Consider the following 19,655-nt stretch of genomic DNA (forward strand, 5'->3'; position numbering starts at 1 on the left):
CTATTATGAATAAAGAATTGGAACTGGCTTTTTGGAAAGGTCCTCCATTGCTCCTGCTGCTGTAATCTGTTGACCAGAGAACTTAAAGGTGAAGAATACCAACAACTCAGCATGTTTCGACGAGTTATGCTACCTACCACAGAATGCTAGACAGAAATTAAAACCAAAATTTATGGTGTAACGGCTGTGCCCAGCGGTTTTGTTTCTAATACTGTTTTCCTGGAAACGGAACCAAGGCTCTCGGGTGTACTGGCTGGTTCCAGGAACAGGGAAAGGAAACACACAAAGTGAACCTGGAGCATCTTGTGGTGCCAGAGTAAGGAAACATTCAAAAATGTTGAGAAATGAATGATGAGGTTGTCAAAAGGCCACAGGAGCTCTCAGAGTTCGCAGCGACCAACGCTGAAAAAGCTGAATTGCAAAGTAGCTTAGCACAGCTCAAAGTGTCGAGTAAATATGGTGAGTTCATGATGACATCATCCAGTGATTGATTAAATAAATAAGTGGAAGAAACAGACAAATCTCTCTTACATAATTGCAAATATTTTAAGTAGCTACATCGGGGCCAACTGCATCGTTGCTTGCGAGATGAGACTCCAGATGGAAGATGTTTCTCCATCGCTCCTTCTCTTTCAAATAAGTAAATTGATCAATACATATTTGTAATTAGCTCCGTCCTCTTCATGCAGCTGCAGCCCAGGTCCCGCTCCTAAGTGAACCTCTGGGCAGTGACTCCCTTCCAAAGTCGATGTTATGGGAAAGAAGGAAAGGAGTTGCCTGACAGCGCAGACCTGCCCCTCCACCACCACCATCCCTCCATCCCCACTCCCTGGCCAGGTCAGCGTGGGCAGTGCTCAATCACATGGACTTGGTCTTCCACCCCAGAACACATGACCTCCAGCTAGCCAAGAGAATAAACTCAGATCAGCCGCGAACACCTGGTCAATACTCCTAAGAACCAGCACAGCCACAGAAAGTCCGGAGAAAACAGCCCGAGGGACCGTCACAGCTGAGAAGTCCAAGGAAGCAGGGCAGTGTGCAGCACGCCAGCAGACAGGAAGGACTCAGGGTCACCAGGTGTGACCCCAGGTGGCTCCTGGACAGAGGCAGGACGGGAGAGAGCGCCTGGGGCATCAGCTCCTGCATGTGAGCAACAGGACTCTCCCACATTACACGTTAGGAGAGGTGAGGCCAGGACGTCCAGGCTTCCATGTCACCTTCACAACTTCTCTGTAAGCCCGAAGGTGCTCCCAGAAGCAAGAGCACAGGAAGGTGGTAAAGAAGACTGGTGCTCTGCCTACCGTGCTGGAAACGTGTTTGGCTGCTGGTTCGAGTCCCGGCTGCTCCAATTCTGATCTAGCCTGGGAAGGCAGCAGAGGATGGCCTAAAGCCTTGGTCCCCTGCACCCACGTGGCAGATCTGGAAGAAGCTTCAGGCTCCTGGTTTTGGATCAGCTCAGCTCCAGCTGTTGGAGCCTTTGGGGGTGTGAACCAGCAGATGGGAGAGCTCTCTGTCTCTCCTGTTCTCTTTGTAAAAGCATTCAAATAAAAATCAATGTATCTTTAAAAATAAACAGAGAGCATGCTTGTAAAAGTGCAGCTCAACTCGCTTCCTCAGCCAGAGGTTCAAGGACAGTCACGGTTCTCGGTTTTTAAGTCAATCGTTTGCCTCTTCTTTATTCCCATGACTACAACACCAGCTGTGTCCTTTCATTTCCCCATCCCCAAACTGGCCAGCACTCTAGGGGCCAGCCAAAACCTAGAGCTGGCAGCCCTGTTTCCAATCCGCAGGTGCAGGGAACTGGGCCCTGCGGGGAAACGTGCTTTGCTGGGGGAGTCTTCCTCCCAGGGATGCCCTCCCCCCACCTCAACATGGGGCGTCCTTGCTTGGATCCCACATCAGCCGCTGCTTCAGGCCAAGCCCGCCCACCGCAGTCCCCCAAAGCCCAGCCCAAGTCCCCTGAAGGCTTCTGCGGTGGGAGCCAGCCCTGTGCCAGGGACCCTCAGAGCAGAGCCACAGCACCGACAGCCCCACAGGCAGGCGGGAGCAGAAAGAGGTGGAGGGCCACGGATCAGGAAAGCCACTGCCCAGGAACAGGATGAAGCATGAATCTCCCTGACCCTCAGTGCGAACAGAGAGCAAACACTGCATTTTAGATTCTGAATCTGAAAGCTAATCGGAAAAGGAGAAATGTCCTTCTCGGGTATTTGAGATTCTGTTCTAAAATATCAACCAGGTCTTGTATTTAGCTTCTGACAAACACGCGGCCTTTGCAGGCAGTTTTGGACCATCAGGTGTGTGTAACAGCACAGCCTTGGTGTCCTGGACTCATCCTGCAGGGTGCTGGGGTCTGGGGTGCTCTCTGCTCACGCAACGGCAGCTCCTGCTGCTGGCGTTGCGTCCCACCTGCCGTGCAAACGAGAAGGAAGATGGAACAGGAGCAGGTCAACATTCAAAATCCTTTCTTTAAAAAAAGAAATTCAGCTTTCAATGCCAAGGTTTTGTCAGGCAGGCGGAGCACAGACAAAGATTAATGTCCCAGGAGAAGAAAATGAACGTTGCAAAGGTGAGGTGGGAGTGAGGCACGACGGGTCTTGACCCTAGCGTTGATATTGAGAGAAGTTGCCTTCTCGGACCCTGCCTGCTATGCTGAGGCCATCTTCCAGGTGCTGAGCCAAGGCTGCAGTGCCTGTCTGTCCTGCAGCACGGCCAGCAGTGAGGCTGGCCAAGGCTGCAGTGCCTGTCTGCCCTGCAGCACGGCCAGCAGTGAGGCTGGCCAAGGCTGCAGTGCCTGTCTGTCCTGCAGCACGGCCAGCAGTGAGGCTAGCCAAGGCTGCAGTGCCTGTCTGCCCTGCAGCACGGCCAGCAGTGAGGCTGGCTGCCCATGCCACAGTCCCAGGACAAGAACATGGCACACGTCTGTGACCATTGAGCAGGATCCATTTCCGGTGACCGTCCAAGGCCTTAGCCCAGACAGCAGTGCCATTTGGGATGGATGCTGTGTTGGAAAGCAAGGTCGACATGCAGAGAGGAAGGTCAAGGGCCCTACAGCCCATGAGCACATGCTCACTTTGACCAGTCGATGTGCAACTTTGAGGGTTTTTCTCAGTGCTTCAAGCCAAATCACTCCTGGAAACGGCCATTGTTTCTCACGCAACAGTTCCAAAATTCTGTCATCCACAAGGATTCTCACTGACACCTGGAATAAATACGTCTCCCAGGGGAGCGTGATTTATGTCCGGTTTACATCTGAACTCCCAGTGGTCACCAGCAAATGGCTTAGCTTTGTGTTGGAACTGGTGCTGCGATGAAACCCTTGGGCGCAGCTGCACCAGGCCACGCGGCTGTATTTCCATGAGACCCACACTGCAGTCCCACAGCGCTGGCTGTTCAGAACACAGAAATTCACTCAGGAGCTGCATCAGCTCTGCACAAATGTGGATCATTGAAATAACCGAAACATATCTCTAACGTGTAAGTTCCTGAATTTAAAAGAAGACATGATTGAAATTGTTCTTTTACTAGCATTCCTTCTCAATGGAGCCTGTGTTCCTTCTACTGAAGGCATCATATTGCCGTCTATGGTTTACAACTCTGCCTTAAAAATATATATATATTTATTTTTATTGGAAAGTCAGATATACAGAGAGGAGAGACAGAGAGAAAAATCTTCTGTCCATTGATTCACTCCCCAAGTGGCCACAATGGCTGGAGCTGTGCCAATATGAAGCCAGGAGGCAGGAGCTTCTTCCAGGTCTCCCACGTGGGTGCAGGGTCCCAAGGCTTTGAGCCATCCTTGACTGCCTTCCCAAAGCCGTAAGCAGGGAGCTGGATGGGATGCAGGGCTGCCAGGATTAGAACTGGCCCCCAGATGGGATCCTGACACATGTAAGGGAAAGATTGAGCTGGGCCCCAACTTTGCCATTAAAAAATAAAAAGATTTATTTATTCATATTGGAAAAGCAGATTTACAGAGAGAAGGAGAGACAGAGAGAAGGAGAGACAGAGAGAAAGATCTTCCATCTGCTGGTTCACTCCCCAAGTGGCCACAATGGCTAGAGCTGAGCCTCTCTGAAGCCAGAAGCTTCTTCCAAGTCTGCCATACGGGAGCAGGGTCTCAAAGCTTTGGGCCATCCTCTGCTGTTTTCCTAGGTCACAAGCAGGGAGCTGGATGGGAAGTGGAGCAGCTGGGACATGAACCAGCACCCATACGGGATCCCAGCACTTAAGGGGGGGAGGGGTAGCCAATCTTGCGCTGATCCGCAGCTTTGCCTTAATTTGCACTGTTACCACACGGATTTGCTTTGCAAAGTAAACACAGAATTCTGATCACACACAAATACACACACACACTCACATGGCGAACTCCTACTTTCCTTCTTGGAACCTGGAGTTTTCCTGTTTTTTATTCTCATGTTCTTGGTGGGGCTCAGCAGGCCGCAAGGAATGCTGCACTGCCCTCTCTATGACAAGGGGAGTGGCACACCAGTGCTGGCCAGTGGAGCTGGGTGGTATGGGGGCAGCAGCCACACACAGCTCACATCCCGCTCACCCACAGGGGTGGCTGTGCTGGAGGGAGGCTTGGCGTTGGCGGGACACTGTTGCCTTTCAAGAGAACTGTGACATCCCGAGTTCTGAGATGTTTAAAGCCCCTGGTCCCGATCCAGATCTGGAAGTGCTTGCCAGTATGGGGTCCGGCTCTGTCCATCACCCACATCAGCCTATGCACTTGGAGCGCCCCCAAAATCTCCACCATGTGAACAAATGTCTTTTTCATTTTCCCCACAACGTTGCCATGTTGGAACCCAGGCTCTAAGAGAGGGAAGCTGGGACCAGACCAGGTCAGGCTGAGTCCCAGCCATGGTCAGGGAGTCTCTGGCCCTGCCCTCTGGGAAGACTCTCACACCAGCCTCTGTGGCTACTGGTGTTGGCGACAGCCTCTGCAGTGACTCAGCTCCCATGGCCTCTACACGCACTCAGCTCCTCCGCCCCACCCCACCATGACCTTCAGGTCCAATGGCCTGGGCCACTCAGGCCAAAGGGAGCCAAGAGATCTTGGTGTCCTGCCCTTGGCGGTTGAAAAGGTCAGCCCCTGGTCCCGATCCATGCAGCTCGACAAGGACAAAGCCAGTCACATCTGTCCCAGCCCGGAGCCCTGGCTTACTCCACCTTCTCGCCTCCCCCAGGGGAGAGGTGTGTGCAAGGCCACGGGGTCATCCTACTTCCTTCACATCAGCTCAACGCTACACATGGGGATCCGTCTCCCACTTAAACAGAAAGCAGAGAAAGTGATTCATATGTCTAAAAACTTTATTTTTGGTGATGTTTACACAGTTGATTACGGTGGGAAGGGTGGAAGATTAGGGGAAAGTGGGTGAGACTTTTGTTTCCAAATGTTCTTTTCCTTTCTCCTGTATCTGGAGGGAGAGGGGAATGGCCACCCAGTGTCATCACAGAGTCCCCCGATGTGGAGTATACTCCAAGGGTTGCGCTCAAGTGGTTTTGACAGTTCTGAAATGCTGTCAATCTCGCTGCTCCAAGGATGAGGAAATCTTTTCAAGCTCCAATGGCTGACACAGTCCACCTTGGAGCCTCCATTCACCCAGGTATTTGCTGCCAACGCTTGGCTGGCATAGTTGATCAATTTGTTGTACCCCCGATCCTCTGCTATGGTACTAGATGTCTTCTGCAGGCCCCAGTGGCCTCTCATGTCCTCCATCATCCACTGCTCTGTCTCAGCCTCTGAGCAGGCCCAGTTCTGACACAGGCATTCCACAGTCAGACCAGATTTCCTGCGGCTCTCCCCATGGTTGGAGCTCTGAGTCCAACAGTTCAGTTGGAAAGATTCCAAAGGAAACCTTGTCTAACGTGATCCCAGATCTGGAAGTGCTTGCCAGTACGGGGTCCGGCTCTGTCCATCACCCACATCAGCCTATGCACGCACTAGTAGTTGCAATTGCTGGGTCACTTATGTCTCCAGCTCTGCCTCTTGCATAAACCAATGGAGACTGCAGCCCAGTCCAACCCTGCCCACCACACTCGGCCGTAACATTCACCAGCAGGAGCTGCAGCCTAGTTGGATCCATCCCCAATAACCCCTACCAAGCCTGCACCCAGCTCTGGCTCTTACGCTTGCCAGTATGTGCAGCAGACTGGTCCAGTCTGTCCCACATCCCATTCAGCTCTCTTACACATCAGTGGGTGTTGAAGCCTAGCTCAACCCAACCGACTCCGCTGTCAGCTCACACTCATGCCGACACCATCCTCAGCCCTGGTTCTCATGCTCACCAATGGGACCTGCAGCCCATCAGAAAGGCGCCCACCGTTTCCCTATTGGACCTACTCCCTACTCTGGATCTTGCACTCTCCAGGTTGTTCTGCAGTCTAGCTTGACAGGATATGCCTCCATTCCTAGCACTTGATAGCTGATGCTATGGCAAAGCCCAACAAGCCTGTACTTATCTGACTTATGCCTGGTCTGGCTCTTACCCAATTCACATGCAGGTCAATAGGTGTTGTTGTATCCTGGTCTGACGCCAGTCCCAGTTCTCACTCACTGGTAGGGTAGTGGGGGAGGGGGTGGCAGCAGTCCAGTAGGGGTGTCCCCTGCAGCCCCTACCAACCTCAGATCCCCTCATGGGTCTCACATGTGCTGATGGGTTCTGCGGCCCAGTCTGGCATGGCCCACCTCACTTTAGCATCTGTTGGCGGTGCTGCAGCCTGGCCTGGTCCAGTCTGCCCCAGTTCCAGCTCATGCTGGTAGATGCTGCAACCTAGTCCAGCACATCCAGCCCCCAGTCCTGGGCCTAATGTGTACTGCCTGCTATTACGGCCTAACCTTGCCTGTCCTGCTCCAAGTCCTGACTCTTTGGCCAGTGGATGTTATGAACTGGTCCAGCCTGGTCTACCCCCAGACCTGAGCCACACATGTGCTGGCGGGAACCATAACCTGGCCTGGTCTGGGCTGCTACCTCTCTTGGTTCTTGCACTCACCTGCAGGGACTGCACCTTGACAATGGAGTTCTCCAAGCTCCTCTATCAGTCTCCGTCCAGTGGCAGATCTCGTGCACACCAGTAAGTCCTTGACCCAGACTGACTTAGTCCATCTCCTGTCCTGGCAGGAACAATGGCCTTGCCCAGCTGGTCCACATCCATTCTGGTTCTTGTTGTTGGGTGCTGCAGTCTAGCCACGCCTGCTCCACACCCAGACATAATTCTAGCATAGTTCAGCAGGCTCTGAGACTTAGCCCAGCCAATCCTATACCCACACTGAGTCTTATGAGCACCAGTTGGTACTGGAGTCTAGCCCAGTCTGGCACACCCCAGATCTAGTCCACACCCATGCCAAGGGACACTGCAGTCATGTCCAGCCCTGATGGCCACCCCAGTTCTTATTCTCACTGTTCCCTCCCACCCACTGATTTCCCCTATATTTTAACAATGGAATAGTTCTTCATTAACCGTTGTAAGTCTATCATTCTGCTATCTAAGTGTTTCTTGACACTGAGGTAAGGACAATGGCTGACAGTTCAGCATCCTATTATCAAGATTTATTTAACAGCTTCATTGGGAGTCTATCTTTGGTTTGGAAGTAGAGATGCATACTGCATTGTATCTTCACATCTGGATAGTCTCTATTATACAGTTACTGTATATTCCCTTAAATGAATAGCCATACAACAAAATCAATAATAGGAATAAAGTGAAAAATTTACAATAGCATGAAATTAAATAATGCGCTACTGAATGACTAATGTGTCAATGAAGAAATGAAAACAAAACAAAACAAAAAAACTTTCTTGAAGAAAGTGATGCTACTGTATGACCCATGAGTCATTAAGGAATTTAATAATGGAAAAGAAACTTTGTTGAAGAAATGAAAATTCAAACAAAAATCTCAAAAACCATGCATTACAGCAGAAACAGTATTGGAAGGGCTATTGATCATACATTTTGCATGAAGGTTGCTTTATATCAGAGAGAACATATGATAGTTGTCCTTCTGGGATTGACTTATTCCACTGAGCAATGTGGTCTCTACTTGGGACCATTTGGTTGCAAATGGTAGAATTTCATTATTTTTAACAGCTGAGTAGCGTTCCACGGAGCCGATAGATCGTAGTTTTTTTACCCACTCCTGTTTGACAGGCGTCTGGGCTGTCTCCATGTCTTTGCTATTGTAGATTGTGCTGTTGTGAATACAGGATTCCAGATCCCTCTCTCATGTGCAGATCTCATTTCCTTTGGATATATTCCCAGCAGAATATCTGGGTCACACGGCACGTCTATTTTTAGTTCTTTTAGCACTCTCCATACTGACTTCCACAGTGGTTGCACTAGCCTACACTCCCACCAACAGTGAAGGAGGGTACCTTTCTCCCCACATCCACACCAGCAGGTGTTAGAGTTCTGAATGTGGGCCAATCTCGCTGGAGTTAGGTGGAACCTCGATGTGGTTTTCATTTGTATTTCCAGGACAGCTAGGGAGCCTGAGCATTTTTTTCACATGACTGTTAGCCATTTGAATTTGTTCTTTTGAATTATGTCTGTTCATTTCTTTCTCCCATTTCTTCACAGGTTGTTTGCCTTGCTGTCGTTGAGTTTCTGAAGCTCTTTGTAAACCTTGGACGTTAGTCCCCTGTCGGTTGCATCTTCACTTTGTTGACTGTTTCCTTTGCTGTACGGAAGCTTTTTAGTTTCATGTAGTCCCATTTATCTACTTTGTGTTTGACTGCCTGTGCTTTTGGTGTCTTTTTCTTTTTTTTTTAAATACATTTTTATTTTGAATTCTAAATTATGTGGTACAATTTTGTATAGGCTTGGATTTCCCCCAAAACTCACCCCTGACAGGTTTTCCCCATTTTATTACAACGGTGTAGTCCTTCATAAGGAATCATAATTCTGTCAGTCTCTTATCTAAGTGTACCCCGACATTGTTGGTACAGACAATGTCAGGCAGTCCAGCATCCCGTTGTCTACACATGGCCAACAGTTTGGGAATCCATCTTTCATCTGAAAGCAGAGATGCATGTTTCATTATTCCCCCACATCTGGATATGATAGCTTTTGATGTCTTTTTCAATAATTATTTCCATATTCTTATATCTTGGAGAGTACTTCCTATGTTTTCCTCCAATAGTTCGATGGTTCCTCGGTGCAGATTTAGGTTCTTCAACCATTTAGAGCTGATTTTTGTATAGTGTGACAGGTGGAGGTCTTGCTTCTTAATTGTGCAAGCTACTGTCCAATTGTTCCAACAGGATTTGTTGAAGAGACCAGGCTTTTCCCCTGGACTGTTTTCAGTTTTCTTGTCAAAGATTGGTTGTTTAATCATGTGTGGGCTCTCTTCTGGTGTTTCTATTCTGTTCCACTGATTTTCTTCTCTGTTTCTGCAGCAGTACCAGACTGTTTTGATAACCACTGCTCTGTAGGATTTCTTGAAGTCTGGAATTGTGATTCCTCCAGCTTGATTTTTATTCGTCAGGATAGCTTTGGCTATTCTTGGTCTCTTGGGGTTCCAGATGAACTTTTTTGTATCTTTTATTTCTGAGAAGCATGTTGTTGGGATTTTGTTTGGGATTGTGTTGAACCTGTATATTACTTTTCGTAATGTGGACATTTTGATGATGTTGATCCTGCCGATCCAGGAACATGGCAAGTTTCTGCACCTTTTAATGTCTTCTACTTTTTAAAAAAAAATATTTAGACTTTTCATTATAGAGATCTCCCACATATTTGGTTAGATTAATTCCTGAGTGTTTAAAAAACTCCTCTTCAATATTTTAAAGGGGACTGTACTTACTATTTGTTTCTCAACCACTCAATTTTCAAAGACAGAATTGGAGAAACAAAATGTTCTACCATGAAAGTAATAAGCATTGCTCGCAGTCACTGGGAGAACAGAAGAACCTGCAGAGGTTAAATCAAGCCAGCCCACATTCCACAGCCTGTGGTGGCTTGACATGTCATTTTGACAGTCTTCCTTTATGTCCTCGTGTGTTATTAGATCATTTCATCCGAATGGCTGACTGCATCCTAGAATGTCGTTTGCAGACTTGGTGCCCTGTTTGGAATTGTCCAGAATGGCTGTGGATGAGCCTGGCACTGCATGCCAGGGAAAATAACTCAAAGGCCATCACCCTGTGTAGGGAGCTTGCTTGCCTCCTTTGGAAGCTTCCAGAAGCCATTGCCAATCTGTCAGGAACAACTCTTGAAATAGCTTCAAGTTCTGACACCCTAGATCCGGCTCCCACATTGCAGCCAGGTTGGGGGCAGGGTTGGTACGACCTCTTCACGGAGCCTTGGGAATGCTACGAAGGCCTCCTCCCCACCACCGGCTCTTCTCCTCTGCCTCCTTGGCCCCCGCCCTCTCCTCCCCTGGGACACACACATGGTACTATGGAGCATAGACCTCAGATGTGGGTCCACACTGCCTTTGGTTCAAACCCCAGCTCAGCTTCTCACTCAGGTTCCCCAGAGGTGTGGGTTCCCAGCTACAGTCTGCCCACTCCCAGTCAAGCAGCTCCCCTCACATGCTCAGTGGATTTGGCAAGCACTTGGGGTGGGTGTTATGGGCACAGTACGTGTGTGTGTGGCATGGAGCCCAGAGTAGCCATGTAGCCCACCTGTGACTTCACGATGGGAACAACCACACCCACCCACAAGTCCTGCTGTGCCTTCCTAAAGAGGCTCATTTTACTTCTCTGAAAAGCAGAGAGAGGGCGAGACACACACAAAGGAAGAGCAAGACAGCCAGAGCTCTTCCACCTGCCGCTTCACTCTCCAAGTGGTTATAAAGGTGGGGGCTGAGCCAGAAGCCCAGCACCCCATCAGGGTCCGCCACATGCGTGTGGGGACCCACACACTTGGGCCATCCGCTGCTGCTTTCCCAGGTGCCTTAGCAGGTCTCGAACTAACACTCCAATATGAGACGCCGGTGCCGCAGACACTGCTTTAATGCTGTGGGCCACAAAGCCAGCCCTCCAGCTGCACATTCTTCAGTCCCAACAGTGGAGATGGCTTGCTAAGCACAGCGCCTTCCCCAAGTGCTTTGGTGGGAACAAATCAAATAATCACCAATGAGCTGGATGCAATTACTGTGTGAGTAGGTGCAGGGTTTGTAATATCTCATCAGAGCTATGTTTTCAAAAAGTCCCAACTGCTCCATGTATAAACAAAGCCGCGGCATGGTGTTCTGTTTAAATGGATTCGGTAGATATTATTTTTCTCCCTGTGGACATCAGCCAAGGAGGCCGCTGAGTTTCCTATGATTTTTCCATTGCCTTTCCTTTGAAAAAAGCTGATTGCAAAACTCAAGCTGCAGCCTGATTTTTTTTTTTTTCCATTCTAGGTAGTTGGCTGCCAAGTGGAGAAGGGAATGAGTGTAGCAGATCCCTGGAGGCCGTGCTTGGGGGATGGGGGAGCAGCCGCAAGGACCCTCACCCTCCATCTTCAGGGTTTTCGGAAGCACAGCAGCAGCAGGCCTGTGCCACTCCCCTGGGCAGCAGCCCTCTCACCTGACCTAATTCAGCTCCAGGCCTCATTTCAGGGAGCCTATGGATTCGACGCCGCCATAGTGCATGGATCTTACAGAAGTACACCGCAGTGGCTTGTGGGCTGCCTGGCTTAGCTTCAAGTCAGTGAAAACTGGTTTGCAGAGGGGCCAGCAGGACTGCTGCCTGTCACAAGCCCAGCAACCCAGCACCAGCATGATCCCCAACACAGTGCCCGTGATTCATTTCATGTAGATGTTTAAATGCATGTGGGAAAGGGTAGGCTTGGCCAAGACCTGGCCCTGGGGAGCCACTCCAGGAGCAGCAGGAAGGCCCTTGGAGGTGAAAGACTGACTGGAGCTGCTGTCTGCTTGGGGGCAGGAGATGTTGGGCTGTGTGTGCTGCAGGTGGGGCTCAGGTACAAGAAAAATACTGACACCACAAAGAGAGACCCACAAGGTCAAAGGTCTTTGACGAAAGAGAGGGCACTTAGAGCACAGATGGAGGGATGGGGTGTGGGGGTCTGCAGGGATCCCAGGCCAGGGTGAAGGCAAGAGGAACAGCACTGTGGGTTGGGGGAGTGGGGGAACGGCCCTCCAGGGTGGTCCTTCAGGGCCAAAGCGGGGTCTGCATGGGACTGACCATCCATCCACAGGTCTGTTGAGACAGAAGGAAGAACAGCAAGGCCATGTTGTACCTGACGTCGCGGCTGCCCTGGCCACCCGTGCCCCCCAGGGTCCCGTGTGCAGTGCACGTGGTCTTTTATAAAGTGCCTCATGACATGGAGGAGCCTCAGCTCCAACACTGGAGAGAGAGAGAGCGAGAGAGAGCCTGGCAAGTGCTTCTACAGTCTCTCACCGCATCACCCCCACCCTCTGATGGAGGAAAAACAAAAGGAGTGAGCCAAAACTGACCGCTCAGAATGCAAGAGGGATGGAGAGAGCTTGCTGATCAGGGCTTTTGGACAATGTCTGGACACTTCTGGGATAAGGGGAGAGTTGACAGCGAGGGTTACATGTGTGGGAGTGGATAGGAGCCAGGGCAAGCTCATCAGAGACCACCCCCTCGTCCCGTGTCCCACTGAATTCCCCCATGAGTCATTGGGGCAGGGAACGGTTCCAGTAACCCCAGCATGAGCCATGAGAATCAGCCCCCGTCTGCATCTGTAGGAATTTCCGTGGTCACCCACACTGCCACAGGCTTGCGATGGGAAACCGGCCTGACAGCCCCCAGCCCACAGAGGGCCGCAAGCCCCTGCTCCCTCTGGACATGTGCATCCTGCACCCTCCTGGCTGCGAAGACCCCCTCCCCTTTCATAACCCGATGTAGGTCGCCGTGTTCCTCGTTTCCTGCCGATTTGTTCGCCAAGCTCCCACCGCGGGCAGAACAGGACTCTGCTCATGCTAAACACGCAAAAGCCTCCTCCCAGCTGACCCTTAGGCCTGTCACACCCGCATGGCTGCCCCAGCAGGTGGACGGCAAGCACCCCTGCAGGCTGCAGCTCTGAGGCCTCCAGCCGCTTCCGGAGGTCCGTGCGACCCCTCAGTTCCGGAACCAAGTGGGGTGGGGTTCCTGGCGAAGCGCATTGGTGGTACATCTGTTCATTCCTTGTTCGAGCAACGGGTCAAGGGGTGGAGTGGGACTCAGAGCCAGGAGCTGCTGGTTGCCACGGACCCTGCCCCACTGGCCCCTTTGCTTGAATTCTGGCCATTTCCCTTCTCTGGAGGAGCCCTTCTTGGTCTCAACTGGGGCCATACCGCCCCACACAACGGCTTATACCCAGTCAGTGCATAATAAAGAGATGTTTGAAAATCCATAGGAAATGCTTACCTTATGGTGTGTGTGTGTGTGTGTGTGTGTGTGTGTGTGTGTGAGTGTGTGTGTGTGTGTGTGTGTGTGTGTGTGTGAGTGTGTGTGTGTGTGTGTGTGAGTGTGTGTGTGTGTGTGTATGCTAAAATTTCAAGATATTTTGCATCTAAATAAATGCATCTTAGTTTCTTTTTTCCATGAACTTTTTGAAGCACCCTAGCATTTTGTGCATGAAAAAAGTCCCCGATATTAATATTGATTTTGTTTCTCTTTCTGGCAAAGCAGAAAGCAGTGGCTAAAACTCACCTTCTCGTGGGTTGAAATAATTTCCAGGCTTCTAAATCCTCATGCAAGTAGAGTTCTTTCTATGTGGGAAAGCAGAGTTTTCAGAGAATGCCCATTCTCCCTGTATGCATGAAAGCCAGAGCGCCAAGTGAGCTCAGAGCACATTGGCCTCCAGAAACCACCCACTGGCTTTGTGGGGGCAGAGCCGAGAGGTGCCCACCGGCTGGCAGATAACTCACAGGTTATCAGAAAGAGTGGGCAGAGTTTGGGCATCAACATTTGGCACAAGAGCAGATGGGTCCAATCAGTGATGGAGCCCAGACAGGCGGGACAGGGAGGGGTTCCTTGGCAAGCAAATTCTAGAAATCTAAAGAAAATGATCTACATGTGCTAATACCATGCGGTCGGAACCATCATGAAATTCTTGTCACTTTGAAACAACTTGAAACAAAGAACCAGAGCTGGGCACAAAGGGGCATGCACAAGGGGTCTTGTAGAAACCCCAGCCCCTCCCGGTGCCTATGCATGGCCACGGCTCCGTGTGACACCCACATGCGTCTGACTCACAGGGAGCCTCCTCAGAGCTGGGAATGACAGCGTGCTGGCAGCATTTTCGTCTTGTTCCCCAAGTGCGTGATCCGACAGTACTGTAGTCCCAGGGGCACCACAGCCCAACCAGCCATGGGGCCACTTCCTGGCGGTTTGGGGGTGATCCCAGGAAAGCCATTTCCAAGTTCTCTGACCTCAATTTGGAAATCACTCATCTCAAAGAGAAAGGAAACCACACACAGGGTGTGGGATTGTGGGATTTAGAAATCCAACCACTTTCTAAATGCTGCCAAGCTTGCCAGAGCTCCAGCCCCCCGGGACAGGACGGACTGACTCAGGGTGTGGGCACACTCTGTGCCAGGCTCCTCCCAGGCATGTTGCAAATGAACGAAACTCCACAGAATCCACCCAAGTGGAGGCTGCAGTGTGGATATTGCGGTTCCTTGCAAGGCAAGGGACACTCAGCAAGCACACTGAGTTACTGCCCATCTCAGCATGGGGATTCCAGAGACAACAATGTTGCCTTCCTCTTCTTCTTCTTTTCTATAGGGAAGATAGATTCACGCAGAGAGAAGGAGAAATAGAAAGTTCTTGCGTCCACTGCCCAAATGGCAGGAGCTGAGCCTATCCAAAGCCAGGAGCTCCTTCCAGGTCTCCCACGTGGGTGCAAGGGCCCAAGGATGTGGGTCATTTTCTCGTCTCCCAGACACATTAGCAGGGAGCTGGGTTGGAAGCAGAGCAGCTGGGACTGCAACCAGCACCCATGCAGCATGCCAGCGGTGCAGGTGCAGAGTGGAGGCTCAACCTACTTTCTCCCAGCACCAGCCACCCAGTTTCATTTGTTTTTGAAGACGTGGTGTTTATTTAGAGTACAGAGGTACGGAGAGAGACTCACAGAGCAGGAGAGATCTGTCATCTTTCAGTTCATTCTATAGATGCCCAGGTTGATCCAGGAGCCAGGAGCTGTGAGTCTTCCACACGGGTGAGAGGGGGACTAACCACGTGGGCCACCTCCTGCTGCTTTGTCAGGCACGTCAGCAGCAAGCCAGATCAGAAGTGGGGCAGCCGGGACTGGGACTGGGGCTCATATGGGGTTTGACATGTTGTGCCACAATGCTGCCCCTCCCTTTTTTCTTTGCTAATAAATTCCTGGTACTTGAGATTCTACTAATATGCTCAAGTGTTTGTAGGAGGTTGGAGGAAGAGACAAAGGAAGGAAGAAGGGATGGAGGGAGGAATTGTGTCAGTTCATCGCAAGCATCAATGGAAACCCCAAGGGAGAGATCCCAGTGAGGAGAGCCCACTCTGCTCCATCAGAAAGCGGAGGTCAACCCCACACCATCATCACCAGAGACGGAGTCTGCCTGGAGCACAGCTGGCATGGAGAAGGACCTCTGCCGGTAGCCATGTCTTTCCATTTTCAGCCCAAAGCCATCTCCACCCCTCAGGGGCCAGGCCCCAAAAGGGAGAGCCCTTCTACCCACCTGCATGGTCCCAGTCCAGGTCAGGATAAGGTCACAGTCACCACCCATGTCCCCTGTGTCCACTCAACCGGACAAGCTCCTGTAGAAAATCTCATACGGTCCGCTAGTGCTCGACAGTGTACCAGAAAATTCCAGAGCCCTTGGCAGCCAGTGCAGGTAGGTTCTCACATGTCCACCACCTGCCCTTGCACATCCTGTACACAGTGTTGACAACTTTATTACAGCCAAGCTTTCACTCTTAGGCTGTAGTCGTGCTTGATGTCTGCATGCCTGAAATGAAACCAGGCTGCATTCATAAGCCCCCATGGCCTGCTTGTCCTGGCTCTGCCTCTCTGCAGGACTACAGCAAGGGAGAGGTGTGCTTAAGAACCTGCTGGGATTCACTGAGCGCATCCCACTGGAGCACAGCCCCATTCGACAGACGTCACAGTGCCTTAAAAGGGAACAAGGCACTGTGATGTCTTCCCTGTACCCCAATCAGCCTCAGTTCCCACCCCTCCTCATAGGCACCACACCCACCATTCCCACCAGTTGGCTCTTCCACAGGTACAACCGTGCACAGCCCCATCTCTTTGGTTGCTGCTGGTCTTTGCTGCCGCCTCAGTCAGCCTCTCGGCTGGGAGATTCCTGATTTCCCAGGCCAGGCTCCCAGGATCCCCGTCTGCATGCTCCTGATGACCCCTGAGCTCACATTCACAGTGGAACGTGCCCCCTTCGCGGCAGCCTTTCACCTCTGCTACCAGCTTCACTTCTGGGTCCAAGCGGCATCATCCCTGAAGACTGCTCTCTGCCTTCCGTGCCTGTGCAACCCCATCTGTCCTGACCTCAGACCCCCACCAGCGGCCTGAATACCATAGCCCCTAGTCCCGGCCACAACTTCCTCTGAGTTCCAGACAAAATCCCACTGCACCACAGAGCCCTCTCATCTGCTCTGGGCAGGTGTCCAAATGGCTTCAAACTCCATGTGCCTCAGGCTGAGCACAACCTCTCCTTCTCTTCCCAGACTTGGCCGCCTCCACACTGCGGTGCCTTCTGTGTACATGGGGTCAGCACTTAGCCCCCATGTTCAAGATTGAAATCTCAAGCAAAGCCCTCGGAGCCTTCTGTCCACAGGCAGTCTGTTGTCACTTTTCTGGGTCCCTCCAACCCAGCACATTGTCTCTTCCACCCCAGCACTGTGTGTGCTGGGAGACTTGAGTTGCTGCTGATCCCCGTACAGCCCTTCTCTTATCCATCCAGTCTGCCCATTGCCCCTGCTCAAGTGGACCTCAGGGCATGGGCACTTGGTCCACTCCCAATTCTAGCTTCTTGCTACTGCACACCCTGACAGGTGGCAGGTGATGGCTCAGCCACTCACCTCTCTCCACTGGGGCCTGAGCTTTCTCAGCAGCAAAGCTTCTGGATTTTCAATGTTGCTGCTCGTCTGCTTTTAGAGATCAGTCTTAGATTCACAGCAAAACTGAGCAGCAGGTCCAGAGAGCTCCCTCGGTTGCCTTGCTCCGCACACACCCAAGTGGCCCGTTAGCTACAGAGCGGCGACGGGTCACAGCACACGGTGCAGGTGAGGCCGCACCCTGCGGGCTGTACAACAGGCTCCCATCACTGTGACCCTGGCCGGAAGTGTTGCTGCCCTCAGCGTTCTCTGTGCCCTGCCCGCCCGCCCGGCCTCCTCCCCACAACCCTCGTGTGATTGTCACCGTGCTGCTCCTTTTGAGAAGCAGAATGCCCACTGGTGTTCCTGCCACAGAATGCCATGTGCTTGAACTCACACCACGCAGCCTTTTCAGACCAGCCACCCTCACTTTGCCGTGTGCATTCAGGTTCCCTCTGTGTCTCTCCATGGTCCGCAAGGCCGTTTCCTGTAGCCCTGGATTGTATCCCACCCTGGATGGGCCACAGCCTCTTCATCCATTCACTTAGCGGAGGACACATTGGTGTGTGCCCAACTTTTGGACATGATGAAAAAATTCAACATACTTGCGGGCAGATGCGCGTGCGTGTGTGTGTGTGTGTGTGACTTTTCAGCTTCTCTGAGTACATGCCAAGGATCATGCCATGCCTGCTGCATTATATGGGAAGAGTGAGTTCACATTTTTTAAGATTTATTTATTTTTATCTGAGGAGCAGATTTCAGAGAGAGAAGACAGAGATCTTCCATCTGTTTGTCCAGTCCCCCAAATGGCTGCACCAGCTAGAGCTGAGCAGATCTGAAGCCAGGAGTCAGGAGCTTCTTCCAGCTCTCCCATGCTGATGTAGGCTCCCAAGTGCTCGAGCCACCCTCTAGTGCCTGTAAGGACAGATGTGGAGCAGTTAGAACTCAAAATGGAGCTCACACGGGATGCCAGCCCTGCTGATGGAGGATTAGTGTGGAATACCGCTGTGCCCCCAAGTAGGTTTATTTTCTAAGAAGCTTGGAAATGTAGTTCCCAGGTCAGCATCTTCTGCATTTTCAGCATCACTCTGAGAGTTCTGGTTGCTCCACATCTTCAGCAGAGAAATGGATGCAAACACAGAACAAGACATTCCAGACACCCCCACAGGCAGTTGACAGAGATTCAACTAAATTCCAGAACAGCTAGGAGTGGGCTGCACAAGCATGGAGTTACCAGGAGTCATCTCTCCAGAGCAACCCCACAGGGACCTCCACCAGCGGCTCATAGGGATTGGCAGGCAGGTCAGAGAGCAGAAGTGAGCTTCCCAGATGATGCAGGAGAAAAATACATTGATATCTGGAACAAAGGCTCAACCCACTGAGGGTGCAGAGAACCCTGGCATTTCCCAGGACCCAAGTGGAACTCCAGGCGCAGTGGGGAAACCCTGTGTCCGTGGAGGAAGACGAGAGAGATGACTAGACCCCTGAGATGTCCTGTGCATCTAACGGAAAGAAGACAGGTTGGCGGCCCAGGAGAGGAGGCCTCACCCTCTGGAGCCGAGCACAGAGCTGCTGCCTGGGACTGAGCTGGACCAGGATGACAGAGAGCTTCCTGGGGTCTCCTTCACTAAGCCAGAAAGCACCAAGCTAAGACAGCGGCAAGCCAAAGTGGGCAGGACCACAGAATCAGAGTCCAGCCGAGGGACAGCTTTGCACAAAGGTGATGCATCTTCCCCTCCCCAGGGAGGTGACGCAGGAAGGTAACCATGGCAACGGAGCAGCCCACCGGCACTACAACTCCTGAGAAGACTGCCCTGCAGCCCACCCCAACAGTCCCTCTCCAGGCAGAAGCCCAGCTGACTCAGGCTGTGTCAGTGCACCCACAATGTCAGACATCTAATCAAAAATGCTGACACACAGGAGAAAAGGAAGATCAAACAGTGCACCACACAGAGACCAGACCAGAAGCAGATTCAACATAGCCCAGATGGAAAATCCCTCCGATGCAGAATCTGAACGGTGTGATTCGTGATCCAGCACAGGTGGGTCACAAGGCCGAGCAGACGAGCAAGTCCAGCCCAGAGGTGGAATCAAACGGACGATCCACACGTTCAAGGAGATACAAAGAAAGCCTTGAGCAGGCTCGCACTAACCCAACGCCTCCAGTGAGTCGCCGAGCTGAAGAGCAGCTCAGTAGACAACACCAAACTGAAGCACCAAAAGTGGAAAACAAAGTGTAGAAAAATAGAGCGGAGGCTCCAGTGGCTACAACACTGAGGGTCATAACACTCAGGGGATGGGCACCTAGGCGGGTGGCGGCGCACAGCGGGCGGGGCGCACAGCGGGCGGGGCGCACAGCGGGCGGCGGCGCACAGCGGGCGGGGCGCACAGCGCCTGGCCGTCACTCCGGGCTCTGCTTTCTCAGCCCTCTTGGTGATCCCGGAACACAGCAGTGCCCGTTCCATGGGAGGCCTAGATCGGGTTCAGGGTAAACGTTCACACGCATGCTCCCCTCCCAAATAAATCATTAAAATAGTTCAAAGTCCCAGGAAGGGAAGAAAGAGTGCAAAGCAGAAGAAACATCTGAAGAGATATGGGACAAAATGTAACAAAACAGTGAGAGAAGTAAGACAGACTGTACAAATCCAAGTCACTCAAAGAATT

At 51.6% G+C, this 19,655-nt stretch overlaps 1 long non-coding RNA gene across 1 annotated transcript; it reads right to left on the reverse strand.

Annotated features, from left to right (window-relative positions):
- Positions 1 to 2,451: 2,451 nt before the first annotated feature.
- LOC121151222 lies at positions 2,452 to 8,034 on the reverse strand. Its single transcript, XR_005883133.1, has 3 exons — positions 7,916 to 8,034; positions 4,763 to 4,768; positions 2,452 to 2,464 (listed from the first exon to the last, which is right to left on the reverse strand). It is a non-coding gene; the product is annotated as an uncharacterized LOC121151222 (long non-coding RNA).
- Between the last annotated feature and the right edge of the window lie 11,621 nt (positions 8,035 to 19,655).

The sequence above is a fragment of the Ochotona curzoniae genome, unplaced genomic scaffold, assembly GCF_017591425.1.
Source record: "Ochotona curzoniae isolate NIBS_2020 unplaced genomic scaffold, NIBS_Ocur_1.0 contig_2294, whole genome shotgun sequence".
Lineage (NCBI taxonomy): Eukaryota > Metazoa > Chordata > Mammalia > Lagomorpha > Ochotonidae > Ochotona > Ochotona curzoniae.